Below are 21252 nucleotides of genomic sequence, written 5' to 3'. Positions count from 1 at the left end.
GAAATCCCCTGCTATCTTTCACAAAGTCTTCTGGAGCGCATAGGCAACACTTCTGCCTTTCTCTCTTTGACAAAAATTTAGTCACATGATGCCAAAAGAAGGTTGAGAAATGTAGTCTTTTAATTGTGCACACTGATCGGTGTTCTGTTACTGAGGGAAAATTGGAGAATGGTAGAACAGCCTCTTTTGTACTCAGTTGGAAGTAATAAAGCTGGGAATAAAACAGTTTGATTATAAAAACATATTTGTCATTCTAATGTGGAAAGACTTTATTCTTTAGTGTTCTGAAAGGCACATGGTCATTTACTCTGACAAGGTCTATATGAACTATATCGGTTCTGAGCATATCTTGCCTTAGAGATATTGTTGCCCATTCCTCACATAACTTTTTAGCTAATCAGCATAAACATGTCATATTGCTGAGCAAATGAAAAAAAAAATGAGTTGAATCTGGGGCTAATCTCAGTAGTCCTAGATGTAACCATTCATAGCAGTATTTGTCTTCAGGCCTGTTGAAGTATGAAGAAAGAAAAATAATTTAATTTGGATGGAATACCAAGTTCATTAATTAAAAAGTAAAAAGAAAAGTTAAAAAAAAAGGACAATGTTGCAAAACTAGAGAGGATAAAAAATTTGAAGACTATGAGTAAACCTTCCTGTTATACCAAATAATTTGATTTTATATTTTCTGAATAACGAATGGGAAACCATGAAATTTTAGTATAGGTTGAAAATTCTGAGATACACTTAAGGAAACAAATTACAAACATTGTCACTTGCTTTAAAAGAAGAAAAATGAATATACAAACACCTGGTAGGTGAGGAATGCATTTATAGTAAAGGTAAGAGATTGAAAAATAAATACATCTGAATTATATTGAAAGCAACATTTGCCTACTTTCCTAATTTAACTGTAAACAACTTTGCGAATAGTCAATCCTCCCAAATCTAGACCTCACTAATAGTTGTCCAAAGTTTACTATTTAACAACAGTTTGAAGAAAGCATTCTGGAATTTTAGATGCACTGCAAACTTTAAGTTTAGGTTAAGAACATTTCCTTCTTTTGGAGGGAAGCAATTGTTTATTTTATTCTATCTTTTTTTTCCAAGAGTGGAAAATATCATGCAATCTGACTGAAATTCAAATTATCTTCAAACAGTTATGCTGAGACTACAAGGTATACTGGGAAGAGAGAGCTCACTGTCTGATCACTTACTCACCGTAAGTTTAACATGTTGGAGAACATCTTGTATTATTTGGAATCTATCCATCATTAAACATGAATGAGGAGACTGTGGTACACAAATGCGGTAATACCAAATGGATACATGTATTAAAGACATTGTAACCATCTGGACTCAATATGGGACCCAGAATGTTCCCATTTATCAAATTATAATTCCCATACGATATTTTATATCTGTAATTCAGTGTTGATGAAAACATAATTGTTTTTAATTTGTCAAAGTGATTTTCAGCAGTAGTGGAGTAAGTTAACACATTTATCAGAGGAGGAAAAGATTGGTGACCAATAGAGAATTTTACTAAATTCTCTGGTTTTAAAAAAAGAGGAAGCACAGAGACAAATAATAGTCACCATCAGAGGACCATTCAAAAATTTTGAGAATGAACACATTTGATAATTATTCTTGTCTCCATCTGTTTGAATTTGTTTCCTCTATCTTAAAAGTGCTCTCCCTTTTCACTGTTTACCTAGATATTAAACAGGTTTCAAGATCCATCTTTTCCATAAAAACTTTATTACTACCATCCACTCCATTATATACTGAACTGTCCCTTCTGTAACACTGGAGACATTACTACCTCCACCAAATAACTTTTAATACGGGCTTTTTAATGATCTCCATGCAAAATAGAGGTCTGTCTTCTTTCCTATCTTTCTTTTTTTTTCTATTAATTGATTTTTTCTTTATTTTTTCCTTCTTTCTTTTTTTCCCCTGAAGAAAAAGTTTTATCATGAAAAATTATATAACAAACACCAATAAATAAAACTAAGAAAAATGCAGATATTATTTTTCAAGAAATAGAAGTTCCTATACTTTGTCTACCAGGCCTGTGTTATAGCTGAAACATCACTACTGGAAACTCAGGATATCTTGATAGACCATTAGCAGAGCCTGTAAAAAATATTTACATAAATAATTCTTTGATGAATATTGGCACCCCCTTTAGTCCCGGCTATTGCTACTTAGGATAACCAGTATCCTATTATTTCCCCTTGTTCTGAAATAAATGCTGTCAGGAACACTTTCACTTCCAGTCCATCTAGGCTCTTTAGCTCTTCTAAGAGTTAGTCCAGGAAGGAATCTATGATGGTAAGATTCAAGGTATTAATGCAAGAAGTAAAAGTAAAAACTAACAGGGAGTAATAAATGCCCTGAGAGAGCCTTCCTTCCTCCAATCTAGACTCTGTTTTCTCCCAAATGTTGTTGGGCATCCTGAGTCTTTTTCAATCACCTCCTGTACCTCTCACCTAGCCACATTTTGCTTCTTAGCACTTAGTCCTTGAATCCTACAGTCAAATTTTCATGACTTTCTAAGTATTTTTGCTCTCCAAAGTGTATAATCCTTATTCTAATGTTATTCTTCTCAGTCATGGTACCTCCGTTCTTCCAGTGAATGGGGTTAAAAATCTTGGAGATACCTTGCAGTCACTCAGTCTTCAAAATACCCCTGAAATCTAACTTTTTTCTGGCAATACCATCCTAGCCCAAGCCAACAACGTACCTAAATGTGACCATTGCAATCCCCTCTGAGAGTCTTCCATTTTCGAATATTATCAGCCCTCCTACACATATACTTCTATTTTTTCCAAATTATTATTTGACACATGAATCTGTTCATGACATTCCTCCAATCAAAGTTCTCCGGTGGCTTCCCATCATGCCTAGAAAAATACTCACATTTTCTTCCAGGCTTATAAATTCTAACAGGAACTTGTCCCTGACTGCCTCCCCTACTCACTTCCTATTGTCTTGCCACACTTTTTAACGTTTTAAAAACTCTTCTGCCTTGGAACTATTGCACTTTGCTCCACCCATCCTATTACTCTAGATAGCCTTATGACAACTTCTTATTTTGTACAAATGCCAGGTCAAATTTATTACCTTCAGAAATGAATTTCCTAAGTGCCTCAATTAAATAGAAGTCTTCCATAAAATGAAAACTTGTATTAAAATGATTTTATATTTATCACTATGTGACAGCATATAAATAAAATGTGTGTATACATATACATGTATAATGTCTGATAACAATTAGTGTGTTTAATATTTTCCCAACTAATAGACTGTAAGTGCCATGAAAACAAGGATATTATTTATATGAACAATAGTGCCTGATACATAGGAAATACATAATAAATATTCTGAATAAATAAACAATCTAAAGGAATTATACAATTTGTATATGTCAAAAGGTAATATAAGCATAATTTAAAACAAAATATTAAAGAGGAAAAATATTTTTCAACATATATACCAAAAAAAATAAAATTCCAAACACTTAACCCTGAAATTCTTCATGAAACTTGATCTAACAAGACCTTCCCCATTACAATTGATGACAATTTTCTCTTTCCACTTGCCAAGTACAAATCCTTGAAGTCTTCCTGGATACACTTCTGTCTCCTGGAGTCTTCATGTAATCTATTATTTTAGTTTCCCATAACTTCCAAATATATGCAAACTCTGACAGTCTCTCAGCATATTTTTATTAGTCCTTTGTCCCATAGTCATCTCTATGCCTAGGTTACTGCCATATCCTCGTAAGTTGTGTCTTTGCCTATAGTACAGGCTTTTCATTTAACAGCAGCTGGAGTGATTTCTTTCTACTGAAGGATTGAGTGCTGGCATAGGATGGGAACTTTTTCCTGCTTGCACAGCTTTCCAATTATTTTGTAAATTAGCGGTGGTTCTTTGAAGCTCTGGAAAATCCTGTTTTCTGAAGCTGTCATCATCATCAATGAATATTCATGACAGTGGTGTTTATTGTATGAATTGCCATGATTATTTCTGGAGTTACATGAATTTGTGTTTGAAACAGAAGCCTACATAAGCCTTGGATTTTTAACCCAATATTCTTGAATCTCTACCTGTATTGTTATGACCGTGACGAACATCATGTGAAAAATCAAAATTCCAAAGGGGTGCAGCATCAAAGCAGTTTCTCTCATCAGACCAGAGAAATTCAAAATAGTCTTCAAAATGAAAAAAAAAAAAAAAAAAACTTGACTAACAGTAGGCTATTGGTAAGAAAACTTCTTTACCACCTGACATTACATCTAAAGATGAGATAAATTTTTGGCATGTTTTTGTGGGTTTTTTTAATCAACTATAATTTCTATTTCAAGGTTTCAGTGTCCTTTTCTAACTTTAGAAAGGAGAAACTAAAATTTAATTTTAAAAATTTTTATTCCAACATTTATTTTATGCTATTCTTCTGTTTTATAAGCATGGATAAGTATTAAAGGCATAAAATAATTGGATATATATATGTGTATGTATATATATCAGAGTATGTTAACATATATCGGATTATGTTATTTCTTTGCTCAAAATTCTGCATTTTAATAATATTAAATTCAAATTTTTCCACAATGGTCTCCTAGGTACAACGTGATTTGCGTCCAGGTTATGACAGTCCATTACCCCCACCTTGCCTCCAACTGGTTCTTGCCTTTTCTTTTCCTCGCTTGCTCCTGCATATTGGCCTTCCAGCTGTTGTTGAAACTGACAAGCACATTCCATCCTTAGGGCATTTGCTTTAGCTGATCTTTGTGCCTGGAGCACTCTTCTCCCAGATTTGCAATTGGCTTCCTGCCTTACCTTTGCGCAGATATCACCTTCTTAATGAAGCTGACCCTCACAAATCTATTTAAAATGTTCAGTCTGGAAATCCTTATTCCCCTAATTATGTTCTATTTTATTTTACTTTGTACAGTATATACCATCTTCCAGCACAAGTTTTAAGTTAGTTAGTTATTATGCCTGTGGTATATTGTCTTTTTCTGCAAGAATATCAGCTGCATGAGCACAACTTACCTTATTCTTGTTGTCAAACTAAATAACAGAGAGCAGCTCTGTAAAAGAAAAAAGATATTTATTCAGGACTAAGGTATTTCAGTGGGAATACAAGTGCCATAGTAAACTATGTGTGTATTCAGGGAGGTCAAGGAAGACAAAGGTTTTTAAAGGAAAAATTGAAGAGAATTAAACAATTGTTGTCAGGTAATTATCCTTGACTATAAGGATCAATAACAAGGGTGACAACAATCTGAGATGAGTTTCTGGGAAGATTTTTTTGCAGAAGTATTTTTGTGTAAGGTTGAAATAGCTTCTGTACAAGGTTGTGATTTTTGCAATGCTTTGTGGTAGTTTTGTTCTCAGGCATACAAGCATGAGAACCTTCTTCTCAGGGCCTTTTCTGGCTCTATTTGTCTTTATCTTTTTGAAAACACTAGTGACTCCCTTCAGATTCTGATAATTTTCACACTACATGTGAAGCACTACTATTATGCATATACATGGTAAAAGCTTGGAGGGCAAGCTTCAGATTCTATTTGCTACATGAATATTTTAAGAGCCCTTACAAATAAAGATAAAAAACCAAACCTGTCAATTGAAGAAATAAAAGTAGAAACAAGAGTATGAAAACGAAAAATTCAGCTAAAGATCAAAGGTAAATTAAAGGCAAAACTCCATTTTAGGCAATTACTTTAGAAGGAGCTTTTCCTTTAATTTCTGATAAACATGTTTTTAAAAAGGCAGTATAAATAATAGAACCTAGTAGAGAGATACAGTCATGGTTGCTGCCCTATCTCACATGATTCCTTCTGAAAAGAAACCTACAATATCCTTCATGTTCACATTCCAGGGCAAATATTTAGCCATGATTATGATTCTATATGCTTACTGTGTAGCATAAATATCATGCATATGGATAGAACCCACTAATGTTGTATCTCTATTTAACCTGTTCTTCAGAAAAGGGCAGCTAACCCTTGTCCTCTGGGTCAATCTTGATAACTCTCACTCTTTTGCTCCATATGCAGCCAAATCTGTCAAGGGCAACATACCACTTTCATGTGAAAAGAGACTTCTTTCTTGACTTTTGTGCTTTTTTTGGTCTTCTAGTTTTCCCACAACAGATCTGTATTAAACATCAAATTTAGTTTACAGAATTGGGGATAATTAATTAGCCCAGCACTCTTATGTATAATTAACTGAAATTTAAATATGGCCGTAAATATGAACGTAGTCCATTCAGCTCACCAGGAGAACTCTGCTTTATAATTCCAAGAACAGATCTGGAAAGTATAAAATACTGTTTTGCTCAATGTTGTCATTTTTTTCTTATTTATTTATCTTAGTTGTTTAATTATGGGGTCAGAAGGCTGGGATCTAAAGTAGAATTCTCGTACTGTATTTTAAGTTTCCTCAAACTCCATATAATAGAACTAGAAAGTCCTACGTTAAACCTGAAGTGTGTGTGTGTGTGTGTGTGTGTGTATTTATTGTGTATTGGTATTCATCTGTCCTAGGATAAAAAAATAAGATAGGGAAACAGAAGATATTTGGTATATTTGTTGATTGGAAAGATGACAGTTACAGTGAAAGAGGTGTATTAGATATACAACTAAGAAGTGAACATTGAGCAAGAAAGAAACACTAAAAAGATAAATAAACAGACAAAAAATTCTGTCTGGTAATATCGGTATTGTAGAAAAAAAGAGTATCTTTTTTTCCCATCTTAAGTTCATGGCTGAGTTCTCTATAACAAAAGACAGATTAGCAACACAAAAGCATAGAAATTTATTTAATATAAGTGTTATGTGACACAGGAGTCTTCTGAAATGAAACCATTTCAGTCAACAATCAACTGCTTATGCTAGAGTGGTCTCATAAGATTATAATACTGTATATTTACTGTACCTTTTTTATGTTTAGATATGTCTAGATATGCAAAAACTTACCATTGTGTTACAATTGCCTACAATATTTATATGGTAAGATGCTGTACAAATTTGCATCTCGGGAGCAATAAACCACACCATATAGCCTAGGTGTGTAGTAGGCTATTTCATGTAAGTGTGTGTAAGTATATCCTATGATGTTTGCATCACAAAATTGGCTAATAACTCAATTTTTGGAACATATTCCCATTGTGAAGCGATTCATGACTATTTAAAAATTTGGAAACTGGAGTGGCAAATCACAGGTGCAGAACTCACCATCTTGGCGTAGTCAAACAACACAGAGACTTAGGCACTGTGACAAAAGTGATCAAAAGAGTCAAAATTGCCCATGCAAAATGTTGCATATTGTAAAGATCATGCCAGTTACTGTTTTCATTAATGCACACATTGAAAAGGGTGTTTATCTCAAGTTCCTTATCATTGTAAATCAGAGGGAAAAAATGGATAGAGGTGAAGCAGAGGAGGCCTAATATCAGAAACAAGAAGTTGTAGTTGGAAATCTCACAAAAGAGAGGTATGAAACAACATATTAAAAACTGGTCATGAGATATTTTAAAACAACCTATCTACTGGTTTTTTTTTAATTCAAATATATTCAGCAGGTCAGTCATATAGCAGTTATATATTTTTTTCTTGTTTCAAATCTAAAACTGCAACAGACCAGTTTTAGTAATCTCACCAGATAGAAAGAAGAATAATTTTAAAAATTTTTATAATATGAGGTTATTTCACCATAACCATATTGCAATGAAAAATGATGCTTTATTTTTAATAAAAATAATTTTGTCAACAAAAACTTGCTTAGGGTGTGATTTCAAAAGTGATAAAGTAATGCATTTAGAATTAACAATTAACTATTTTATATATATGTATTTTTATTATACTTTAAGTTCTAGGGTACATGTGCACAACGTGCAGGTTTGTTACATATGTATACATGTGCCATGTTGGTGTGCTGCACCCATTAACTCCTCATTTACATTAGGTATATCTCCTAATGCTATCCCTCCTCCCTCCCCCCACCCCACAACAGGCCCCGGTGTGTGATGTTCCCCTTCCTGTGTCCAAGTGTTTTCATTGTTCAATTCCCACCTATGAGTGAGAACATGTGGTGTTTGGTTTTTTGTCCTTGTGATAGTTTGCTGAGAATGATGGTTTCTAGCTTCATCCATGTCCCTGCAAAGGATGTGAACTCATCCTTTTTTATGGCTACATAGTATTCCATGGTGTCTATGTGCCACATTTTCTTAATCCAGTCTATCATTGTTGGACATTTGGGTTGGTTCCAAGTCTTTGCTATTGTGAATAGTGCCGCAATAAACATATGTGTGCATGTGTCTTTATAGCAGCATGATTTATAATCCTTTGGGTATATACCCAGTAGTTTTTCCTATTTTCTGAATTCCTAATGCTGTGGCATCTGGGCCTTGCTGACCTGAGAGAGATTGTCTCACCCAGGATTAGTTCATTCTCAGAGATAGTAAAGGACTTGCTTGAGAGCATGCCTTTGGTATGCAAACCAGCCAATCCCAAATCTATGTCTCCTTCTCCTTCTGTTATGTTTACACTATGGAACACTTTCCTCCAGGCCTAATCACCCCAGAGCAAGGTCACTGACAACTAGGGACTCCTCCTGCACCCCACAGCCCACCAAATTAATCAAAATATCTCATTTTAAACCTACTTGGCTTGTATACTTACCATTGTCCATTCCTCCCTACAAAAACTCCAGTCAAGGCTCTGCCCTTAGCTCTCCTCTCTGCCTGCTCATCTCATGAAGATACTTCCCAGGCATGGTGTGCTGGGCCTCCTATTTTTAGGAGACCGTGAGAATAATACAAATGCCTTTATTAATCACAGTCACGTTCGTGCCTGTGTGTCTTATCAAACTTAATTAAAACAAATCCTGGGTACCATAAAACAAATCTGTATAAAAACATTAAAACGTATGAAACCATTAAGATATAAAGAGTTAATCATCAATTATCCAGAAAGTTTGCTTCACTAGAAAACTCATTGCCAGATAATGTCACATAAAGGAGGTACTACAGTTTCCTGAGTTCTTGTCGAAAATTGAACATAAAACCTAAAAAAGAAATTAAAGATAATCAGACCTAAGAGCTTAAAAACACAGTAGATTGTTCACTGGCCTACACTGTAAAACTAGAAAATCTGGAGATCACATTTAAAATAATGGCTAGTCTCACAGGGATTTTACTTGTAATGAAGACTTAATGTATCTGAAACATTTTAAAACTTTATGGATGAGAGACATGAATCAAATGCTTTGCTAAATCACTCTCCTATCTCGTCTCAGGAGGTTAACTGTGATGCTAGCTTTCCTATGAAGGGGAGAAGCCAGAATTTTGCAGTTTGTTTTGAGCAAAGTTCAAATAGAACCATTGCTCCAGGGATCATTGCTTTTCTACATGGACTGTAGTCATAACAAACAAAAGAGCTATATTAATATATATCGAAGTGGTCCTGATTAGCAGGAAAGTAAATCAAACTAGACCAACAGAGAGACTACACACACACAATATGTCTACCAATCCCCAAAGAATAGAATGGTGGGATGTGTCTTTATCACACAGAAATAATATGACAGTTACGACTTTCTGTGAAGAGATGGTTGCTGGAACATAGAAAAATAAACTCACTTTGAAGGAGACTGGAGATAGGGCCTACCTACAAGATGAAGGTGAATCATTCTATGCCTAACATTGTTCAAAATGTTATTGGAAACTTTTTTTTTAAAAATTGAACATTATTGGGCTTTATTGGTACAGCGTTTGCAAATATGCTCTGTATATGAAATTGCATGAAAAAATGGAGGTTCAGAGCGACTCAGTAACTCCTTATGGGTTCTTTTTGATGGTTAAGAGCTTGGATACAACTCCGATCTGATTTCAAAACCCTACCTAATGAGTTTTGAAACATTTATATAAGTTTTATTCATAGAAAACATTATCTTGAGTTTTCTGTAAAGAATGTGATATCTTTCTAACATGGTAAAATTATTTACGTTTTTAAAACCGTTTTTGTATATTACAATGAATGATAGTGAAAATCACATGGTCTTTATAGATTTAAATAAGAGCTTAACCATTTGATATTTGTGAATCTTAGAAAAGTTACCTAATCTTTCAAAGCTTAAGTTTTTGAATGTGTGAGCACAGCCAAGATGTGGTCACAGAGAATGGTTTGCATAATAAAGGGTGGTGTGTTTAAGAAGTAATGTTAAATTAGAAGCTACAAAATATAGTTTCTACTGTAGCACATAACAAGAAAAAAAGTACTTGGAAAAAAAATCCCATAAAATGCCTGCTTTGAATTTGAAAAAAAAAAAAAAACATGGAAAATGTATTCTGTTTTAAAAATAAAAATGACACTCCAAATTCAAAAGAACTGCTTTTCTAAATGATGTTGCTAAAGTAGAGTTGTATATTAAAGCATTTTTTTATAAAAAGAAAGTTGCTGATGTTTTTTCAATGTATTGTGTTGTTCAAGCCCCCAGTCATCTAGCAATCCTTCTTAGCTATGTATCTAACTCATACTCCATATTTTAAAGACTCTCCTCTGCTCTGGTGGTTTACCTAAAAATTCCACATTTCAAAATTTTGTTTTCCTTGTATACTGTTGAAAGACTTTTTAAGAAAGTCATCTTCCACACTAGTTTTTAAAAATTAGAATTAGCATCTAGCCATTGAAATTAGACCTGCTAGCCTCTTTAGAAATGATGTGCTGAGACCTGACAATGCTTTGCTTCTTTGCAGAGGATGTTTTTGGATAATTCTCCTTATTACAAGCAGGTATCTCTGAGTGTGTTAGAGCCAAGCACTGAGGATCTTTACATTATTCTACATTTTTTTTCCTATTCTGAACAACACTGGTGACTAGAACCTACGACTTCCTCAAGGGTAGCATCCTGAAAAATTGCTATCCCAATTCAGAATATTTATACTTTTTAACAACAGATAGGTCACAGATGCAGATAACCAAATCAGACCTCATCTCTGTAAACAACTGATACAGCCAAACGTGTGCATACCAGGTGACTGTCATCCCTGGTCAAGATTCGTTATCAAAAGCTAAAGCCCTTGAGCTTTCACAAGGTGTGATCCTTGAGGTGTCTTCTAGGTGTGATTGCAGAAAGCTTTCAGTACTTACTTCTAACTTTAACTTTCCTGCATTTCTGAAGGATGGTTTTCAAACCTTGACATATCCTTCTATCCCCTACTGTCCTTGGCGTTGAGATAACTTGTCTTTGTTTCCATTTTACTCCATTTAAAAGCCCTCCAAACTCTTCATCTTCCCACTTTTTCACTGAAAAACATCATGCTATAAGTGAAAGAAGCCAGTCACAAAAGACCTTATGTTATTCCACTTAAATCAAATGTCCACAATAGGCAAATCTATAGGGATGAAAAGCAGACTAGTGATTGCTTGGGAATGAGGGAAACAAGAGAGTGATAGGTAAAGGGTCCAGGATTTGTTTTTGAGGTCATAAAAAATATTTTGAAATGTATTGTGGTGATGTTTATAGAATTCTATGAATTTACTGAAAACAATTTCATATTTGTGAATAACATCTCAATAAAATGGCTAAATACCATATTAACAACTATGGTCTAGAAAGACAGGCACTAAGATACAGATTTCTAAGTGGTTGCCAATTGATCAAGTAGTGTCTGTTTCTAAGTGGTTGCCAATTGATCAAATAGTGGGTGTTTCTCTTTGATTATCATTTACTTAAATGAATTGTCAAAATTTAAAAATGTAGGGATCTCACATAAAAATCCAGAAGAAAGGGAAGGAAGAAAGGAAGGAAGAAGTAAGGCAGGGAGGAAGGCAGGAAGGAAGGAAGAAAGGAAGGAAGAAGTAAGGCAGGGAGGGAGGCAGGAAGGAAGGAAGGAAGGAAGGAAGGAGAAAAGACAAAAGAAGAAAGAGAGAAGCATTATACCTTGTCTGTTGGGTTTTCATAAGAGTTATTATCTCTAGATAATTATCTCTGAATAATAATAGTTTGAGGCCCCTAGGAACACATTGAATCCCTTTCCTAAGTACATATAAAAGACAGGAAAGAATGACAGCATCCTGGACTCCTCATTTTTCTCTTTCCTTTTTTATAACACCTTACATTGAATGAGATTGTAGTCAAAACTGGGGACAAGGATGGTATTTTTCTCTTGCAATGAAAGAAAAAAAACCTCAGTGTCAATCATTGACAACATTTAAAGAGTGTCTTCTACTGACTGACAATTTTTAAGCCAATACTATATTGCCCAAGGAATGACTGAGATATCAGACTTCATAGTTACGGATGCTATTTATGAACTCCAGGGGGTTGTGATGTTCTTACTGTTTAACAAGTGTACGTAAGAGATCCCACAATGCTGCTGTACAAAATCCCTTTGTCATTCCACTTAATCCCCTTCACCATATCCTCTCCTGAGCCTTAGCTTCATGGCCACTTTAGTTCTTTGAAGTTTGTTTTTCTGCCCCCCATCTGTGTGAATCACTGCAGGCCAAATTCTGTTTTTGTGATAGTCAAGGGGAGCTGCCAGTCTGTATCTAAAGGCTGAATTGAGCACCAGGGGTGGTGGCTGATCTCTAGCAAGTGTAAACAAACCTATCAGAAAATGTGGCTAAGCTAGACAAGTGCTAGGGAGGGATGTTAGCAGAGTGGTCAGATAATGACTTTTATATGGGTCTACAGAACTGACTGTGTTCTTTTCTTTCTCTTTCTTTCTTTCTTTCTTTCTTTCTTTCTTTCTTTCTGTAATTCTGTAATTCCTTTCTTTTTCTGTAATTCCAGTTCAATTGTGATCTTATGTAAATAATAATTGTAGGGTTATTGAAAATATTGCATTTTATACCAATATTATTTCTGTAGACCTTTACATTTAAAAGCACTTTCAAATTCCTTTTTTTGTAACATAGTTAGGATGGATTATCATATTAGATAAAGGTTGATAAATTTAATGTATGATTCCTAAAGTATTGTTTTCTAAGTACTTGTCAATGAGAAACATAATTCAATGATTATAAATCAACATCTTTATATTCATTTATTATTTACAAATATGTAAGGACTATTTGTAATCATCTAGTAGGATTCTCAATTTGACAATAAAATTTTACTCAATTTCCCCTGGTTAGAATACAGGAGTTAAGGAATTTGCTACAAGTGTGACTTCTGTAGAGAGCTGCCAATCTACAGATCTTATTCTAATTGCTTCAATAACTCTGACATCACATAAAAGTTGCTGAAGAGAGAGATTTAAGTAAAAATTTTAAGGCAAGTAAAAAAAATCAACTTAATTATATCCAGTTTGGAAAGCATATAAATCAACTTTTCACTACCAAAAAATGCTAATTCAGTAAGCTATCTAATGCTTAATCTAAAAGAGGTTATATTGTATTATAAATTGAGAAAAGCTGCATTACAATTTAACATTTATTTAATTGAAACCTTTGCCACATGTAAGTATTCTAATAAGCTTATGAATATCTAAGACAAATATGTAAAACTGAATGTTTTCATAAATCATACAGAGGGAATTTCTGAAGCATAAATGTCAATCGAGTTGTCCCTTCCTTGAAGAAAGGGAATCAGTCTTTTAAATTTGCTTTTCAGTGTGTCATTGATTCAGACTGTCCTGGGATTGAGGCACAGGTGCAAAATCTCACAGGCATCTCTGGGCAACGTTGTTCTAGGCAAAAGTAATTCTCAAGAGAGGATGAAGCTATCAGAAAGTGGCAGAAAACACAGTAGTTGAGGGGACGTGTACTGCCCTAAATCAAAAAATGGATCTGGGTGGTACACCAGCAGCATCTGCTATAGTCCACAACTCACATTGCTCAAATCCATTTGCATCTCAAATCAGGTTGACTCCATTAGGGCAGAACTTCTCTGGGATTCTCATTGGTCACAGTTTCTAGGGAATGTATAAGAGAAGAGTTAATTTTATTCACTATAAATCATGATGTTGCTTTTTGTCTGAAGGCCATAAAGGATACCCATCATCTTCCCTCTTCACCATCCATTCTAAAGTTACTCCTTCTCAGATAGCATTTTGTAGGTATAGGTTGTTTTCCTGGTGACACAGATTCTCATCTTTGAGGAGATTCTGAGCTTCTGGGTTCAATTTACTGGTCAAGCTAATATTTCTGCACCTGCTCAGTTACAGTTAAAACTGAATAGAAACTATCAAGATATTACCCAGTTGATCATCAAAGTGCAAAACATATTCATTCCTGCTCCGATATTTGCCAACAACCTTCCCATGTATAATGATCATGTTCAATTATTACTCTACTATGACTACTCTATTTTTTTCCTGATAATCTTCTACCACAAGAAGCTAAAGAGTTCATAAGGCCACTGTGGTTTATGTAAGTTTAGTGAATCTCTTACTGAGTACCCAGGAGGAAACATCTCTTCTGTGAGAACTAGGACTTTGGAACTACAGAATCTAAAGTTGAAAGTTTAAGAAACACAAAATTCCTAAGAGGCTCAGTAGAATAGTAGAGTCACCCTGATTTCCATCCCTTGGATTCTGAGTCCATGTGGTTTACTAATTTAAGAGAAGAGCATAATCTCTTTCTCAGTGAATATTCTTCAGTAGCTATTAGTGTACAAATTAAAGATCTGCACACTTGTGCCCATTCTTATTGCTTCACCCATATGCATCTTCCCCAAACTTCCTTGTACTCATATTTCAATATTGTTTCTTACAAGCCTATGGCCAAACAGATAACCCATTTGGTACTGTCCATGAATATTATATATAATAAATTTGGAGCTGGATGTGGTGGCACATGCCTGTAATCCCAGCACTATATGAGACTTAAGTGTGATGATCACGTGAGCCCAGAAGTTCAAGGCTGAAGTGAGTTATGATCATGCCACTGCACTCCAGCCTGGATGACAGAGTGATAACCTGTTTGTAAAATGAAATAAATAACTAAAATGACAATTTTGGTTTAATTCTTATATTAGTCTGTTCTCACACTGCTAATAAAGACATACTCGAGACTGGGTAATTTATAAAGGAAACAGGTTTAATTTACTCACAGTTCCACATGGCTGGTTAGGCCTCACAATCATGGCTAAAGGAGAATGTGGATCAAAGTCATGTTTCTCATCATGGCAGGCAAGAGAGCTTGTGTAGGGGAATGCCCCTTTACAAAACCATAAGATTTCATGAGACTTATTCACTATCATGAAAACGGCATGGGAAAGAACCACCCCCATGATTCAATTACCTCCCACAGAAGGGTCCCTCCTATGATACGTGGGAATTGTAGGACCTACAGTTAAAGAGGGGATTTGGGAGGGGACACAGCCAAATCATATCATTCTGCCCCAGCCTATCCCAAATCTCATGTCCTCACATTTCAAAACCAATCATGCCTTCCCAACAGTCACCCAAAGCCTTAACTCATTTCAGCATTAACTCAAAGTCCAGAGTCCAAAATCTCATTTAAGACAAGGCAAGTCCCTTTTGCCTATGAGCCTGTAAAATCAGAAACAAGTTAATTATTTCCTAGATACAATGGGGGTACAGGCATTGGGTAAATACAGCCATTCCAAATGGGAGAAATTGGCCAAAACAGAGGGACTACAGGCCTCGTGCAAGTCCAAAATCCAGCAGAGCAGCCAAATCTTAAAGCTCTGAAATGATCTCCTTTGACCCCATGTCTCGCATTCAGGTCACACTGATACAAGAGGTGGTTCTCAATGGTCTTGGGCAGCTCTGCCCCCGTGGCATTGCAGAGTACATCCTTCCTCCCTGCTGCTTTCATGGGCTGGCGTTGAGTGTCTGTAGCTTTTCCAGGTGCACGGTGCAAGCTGTTGGTGGATCTACCATTCTGGAGTCTGAAAGATGGTAGTCCTCTTCTCGTAGGTCCACTAGGCAGTGCCCTAGTGGGGCCTCTGTGTGGGGGCTCTGACCCCACATTTCTCTTCCACACTGCCTTAACAGAGGTTCTCCATGAGCCTTCTGCCCCTTCAGCAAACTTCTGCCTGGAAATCCACACATTTCCATGCATCCTCTGAAATCTAGGAGGAGGTTCCCATACCTCAGTTCTTGTCTTCTTTTCACCCACAGACCCAATACCATGTGGAAGCTGCCAAGGCATGGGGCTTGCACCTTCTGCAGTAATGGTGTGAGCTGTACCTTGGCCCTTTTTAGCCAGGGCTGGAGCTGAAGCAGCTGGGATGCAGGGCACCATCTCCCAAGGCTGCACAGAGCAGGGTGCCTTGGACCTGGTCCATAAAACCATTTTTCCCTCCTAGGCCTCCAGACTGTGAGGGGAAGGGCTGTTTTGAAGACCTCTAACATGCCCTGGAGATGTTTTTCCCATTTTCTTAGTGACTAACATTTGACTCCTCATTACTTATGCAAATTTCTACATTGGGCTTAAATTTCCTCAGAAAATTTATTTTTCTTTTCTGTAATATCATCAGGCTTCAAATTTTCTGAATATTATGCTCTGCTTCCTGTTTGAACATAAAGTCCAGTTCCAAACCATATCTTTGTGAATACATAAAGCTGAATGCTTTTAACAGCACCCAAGTTACATCTTGAACACTTTACTGCTTAGAAATTTCTTCTGCCAGATGTCCTAAATCATTTTATCAAGTTCAAAGTTCCACAGATCTCTAGGGCAGGGGAAAAATGCCACCAGTCTCTTTACTAAAACATAGCAAGAGTCACCTTTTTCCACTTCCCAACAAGTTCTTCATCTCCATCTGAGATGAGCAGCATTTGGTCAAATCCAGTCAACAAGTCTCTAAGAAGTTCCAAACTTCCCCAGATCTCCCTGTCTTCTTCTGAGCCCTCCAGACTGTTCCAACATCTACCTCTTACCCAGTTCCAAAGTTGCTTCCACATTTTTGGGTATCTTTACAGCAGCACCCCACTACCTGGTACCAATTAACTGTATTAGTCTATTCTCATCCTGCCAATAAAGACATACCTGAGACTGGGTAATTTATAAAGAAAAAGAGGTTTAACGGACTCACAGTTTCACATGGCTTGAGAGGCCTCACAATCGTGGTGGAAGACAAAGGAAGAGCAAAGGGACATTTTACATGGTGGCAGGCAAGAGTACAAATGCAGGGGAACTGCCCTTTATAAAACCATCAGATCACATGAGACTTATTCATTATCATGATAACAGCATGGGAAAGACACACCCCTGATTCAATTACCTCCCACCAGGTCACTCTTGTGACATGAGAATTATGGGAGCTACAATTCAAGATGAGATTTGGGTGGGAACACAGCCAAACCGTATCGATTCTCTTTTGTCATAAAATGGACCACAAGATGTACCTGCCAACCCTATACTGACTGAAAAGATTCCTTCTCACCATTATGTCTCATAGCTACTGCTAGAGACCAGCCTTGCCAATTTGGCAAAACCCATTTCTACTAAAAATACAAAAATTAGTTGGGCTGGTGGCAGGTGGCCATAATCCCAGCTACTCAGGAGGCTGAGGCAAGAGAATCACTTGTACCCAGGAGGCAGAGGTTTCAGTGAGCCAAGATTGCACCATTGCGCTCCAGCCTCGGTGACAGACCTAGACTCCATCTCGGAAGAAAAAAAAAAGTTGTACAAAAGTCCATTTTTGGCTAATGCAAACATACTAAGGTGACCTATTCATGAAGTAAGTTCTATACTATTCTTCCTCTTCAGCCATTAAAAAAAGATCCAGCTTGAGAACACAGATGTGAGTATAAAAGAAAGTAGTACTGCAACAGTGGTGGGTGGCATTTATGTATCTTATTTTTACCCATTAAACTTGAGATTGATCCTAGATGCACTGCTTCCATCTTACCATGGATTCTAGCTGGTTCTCACTGACTATCTGACTTTTTAAGTCTTCTCATACCCAGATCTTGATAAGCAGTACTCATTCCAGGGTTTCTTGATATGCCATGGTCAGATATTCAATCTTTACCAATGTCCAATAGCATACTTACAGTTGCTTTTCAAATATGCATGCATGTTTGTTGCAAATGGCATGATCTTTCTGACTTCTTAAACCTTGGAGTTTGAACTACAGTTTTCATATGAATCTGTACAACAAGCATCACGTAAAACCTTTTCTGTAAATTAGATAACTTTAGTTCTATGAGATCTTCTAGTTGCATGGCTCAAACAACATCTTGGATCTGTTTCAGAGCCTTTTCTTGTTCTAAGTCCCACTCAAAGCCATTAACAATGGCTAACAATTAACAGTACAATTAACAGTACAATTAACAGTACAATTAACAGTTGTTAATTAACAGTAACAATTAACAGTACACATTAACAATACCTAACAAATGTGTCAGAATAGCATTACATGTAATAGCATTATTATGTAATAAATGTGTCAGAATGCCATTCCCAAGTATAGTATGCTGTGTATGATCCCCAAAGAAGGTTAGCAGTTTTATAGCTATTATTTCAATATGTTGGCCTGCCTTGGATTCCTAAAAATTTGAGAAATATGATAGGCACGTGAATAACTGTAGGGATATATCTTTACCCTCTAGAGCAAGGTATTTGGACTGCTAGCCATTTTTTGTTCATCAAGTCAATCAAGATGAAGAGTGGACCAACTCTATCTCCTGTGGATTGTTTAGATGGTACTAGAGCCTACTGGTATATTGTGTCAGCAAGCTAGAGAAATAAACTTTTTCAAGAGAAAGACCCACAATGTTTGCTGTCGTATATTCATTGTGAATGTGACTGTTTCTTATTCTCCTTCTCAGTGGGTACGTAAAAGAAGGCACTTGCTCTATCAATAGCTAACAGTATATAACAGAGACTGTGCTAATCTACCCTTGTAAATATACCAAATCTGGTACAACAGCTGCAATTAAGTTTACAGTGGTCCTGATTCATAAGCCGGACCAACTATATTGTAGGGGATCGTGTTGTGAACTAAATGGTGATATCATAAGCGGACAACTATATTTTAGGGAATCGTCTTGTGAACTAAATGGTGATATCATGGGGATCACAATCCCTGCATCTTTTAACTTTTTGTGAGTAGCATTAATCACCTTGTGATATAATTTTGTTCAGGATTTGCTATATTTTATGAAAGGGATCAGTTTCAGAGTTTTCCTTTTGGCATTTCCTAATGCAATTTTTCTTACTCCACAGAAACCAATGTGTGGGTTCTGTCAACTACTAAAGATGTTCATTCAAATTATATATTTGTAAAATGGGGCTTGTGGATGTAGTGGATCTTCTATGAGTCAGATCTGGACCAAGACTCCCCTTATGACTGGACCGTATGTGCTTATGGTCTACCATAGCAGACAGAATGAGAATTTAGGTATCTAGTATCTGTGTCCATAGCATTTTTTTTCTAACTAGCCATTGAAATACGAGATCTTCCTTTACCTCTGTGTAAAATTACCCAAGTAAATTGCCATATAAATGTGTTTAGTAAAGGAAGGTGAAAAATCACTACTGTGTACACTTGCTGTGCTATTAAAGGTTCCTTCTTCATGGGGCCCTGCTCCTCTCATAACCAGTTGTTCTTAGGCTAAAAAATGTCTAAGCTATGAAAGGTGGGGAATGGGCCATGAAAGCTCACTGAGGTAACTGACTTCAACATTTTGCTCATTCAATCTTGATATATTTTTATCATAGATGTTAAGAAATGTACTTTTCTGTGGTTTATTCATCTTGGCCCTTGCATCTTCATGTTTTATTAACATTCTTCACTTCAACCTTGCTGCCCATTATGATATTGTCTCTCTTGCCTCTACTATTTGTCATGTGGTATTTCAGAATCTTATTATCCCAAATGCTATAGGGAGACCAGCTTTATAACAAAATCTCCTGTCATTCTCAGCCTACCTTCAACAGTCAATACTGAACATCTCAGCAATACTGGAACATTTTTCACTTGCATATTTATTACTAACTTGGTAAATAAAGTGTCTCTAGGACAGTGATTCCCAACTTGTGGCAATGGTCTCCACTGCACCACAGCGTACAATTGACAATGTCTGGATACACGTTGGTTGTTACAACTAGAGAGGGCTATTGAGGTCTAGTGTGGAAGGGATACTGTCCAATATTCCACAAGGCACAAGACATCCCATCACTTCCACAGTAAAGAAATTTCCCCATTTCTTGTTTTTCTCAGGTTTGTCAAAGATCAGATAGTTGTAGATATGTGGCATTATTTCTGACGGCTCTGTTCTGTTCCATTGATCTATATCTCTGTTTTGGTACCAGTACCATGCTGTTTTGGTTACTGTAGCCTTGTAGTATAGTTTGAAGTCAGGTAGTGTGATGCCTCCAGCTTTGTTCTTTTGGCTTAGGATTGACTTGGCGATGCGGGCTCTTTTTTGGTTCCATATGAACTTTAAAGTAGTTTTCTCCAATTCTGTGAAGAAAGTCATTGGTAGCTTGATGGGGATGGTATTGAATCTGTAAATTACCTTGAGAAGGATGGCCATTTTCATGATATTGATTCTTCCTACCCATGAGCATGGAATGTTCTTCCATTTGTTTGTATCCTCTTTTATTTCCTTGAGCAGTGGTTTGTAGTTCTCCTTGAAGAGGTCCTTCACATCCCTTGTAAGTTGGATTCCTAGGTATTTTATTCTCTTTGGAGCAATTGTGAATGGGAGTTCACTCATGATTTGGCTCTCTGTTTGTCTGTTATTGATGTATAAGAATGCTTGTGATTTTTGTACATTGATTTTGTATACTGAGACTTTGCTGAAGTTGCTTATCAGCTTAAGGAGATTTTGGGCTGAGACTATGGGGTTTTCTAGATATACAATCATGTCATCTGCAAAGAGGGACAATTTGACTTCCTCTTTTCCTAATTGAATACCCTTTATTTCCTTTTCCTGCCTAATTGTCCTGGCTAGAACTTCCAACACTATGTTGAATAGAAGTGGTGAGAGAGGGCATCCCTGTCTTGTGCCAGTTTTCAAAGGAAATGCTTCCAGTTTTTGCCCCTTCAGTATGATATTGGCTGTGGGTTTGTCATAGATAGCTCTTATTATTTTGAGATACGTCCCATCAATACCTAATTTATTGACAGTTTTTAGCATGAAGGGTTGTTGAATTTTGTCAAAGGCCTTTTCTGCATCTATAGAGATAATCATGTGGTTTTTCTCTTTGGTTCTGTTTATATGCTGGATTACATTTATTTTATTTTATTTTATTTTATTTTTTATTTTTTTCTTTTTATTATTATTATTATTATTATTATTAT

At 36.1% G+C, this 21252-nt stretch overlaps 1 long non-coding RNA gene across 1 annotated transcript; it reads right to left on the bottom strand.

Annotated features, from left to right (window-relative positions):
- Window positions 1-244: 244 nt before the first annotated feature.
- Window positions 245-17938, bottom strand: LOC129035204 (uncharacterized). Its single transcript, XR_008502141.1, has 3 exons — window positions 17851-17938; window positions 6099-6172; window positions 245-509 (listed from the first exon to the last, which is right to left on the bottom strand). It is a non-coding gene; the product is annotated as an uncharacterized LOC129035204 (long non-coding RNA).
- Between the last annotated feature and the right edge of the window lie 3314 nt (window positions 17939-21252).

Source organism: Pongo pygmaeus, chromosome 3 (assembly GCF_028885625.2).
Source record: "Pongo pygmaeus isolate AG05252 chromosome 3, NHGRI_mPonPyg2-v2.0_pri, whole genome shotgun sequence".
In the NCBI taxonomy this organism is placed as follows: Eukaryota; Metazoa; Chordata; class Mammalia; order Primates; family Hominidae; genus Pongo; species Pongo pygmaeus.
The sequence above is the reverse complement of the archived record's forward strand: the minus strand, read 5'-3'. Positions and strand labels throughout refer to the sequence as shown.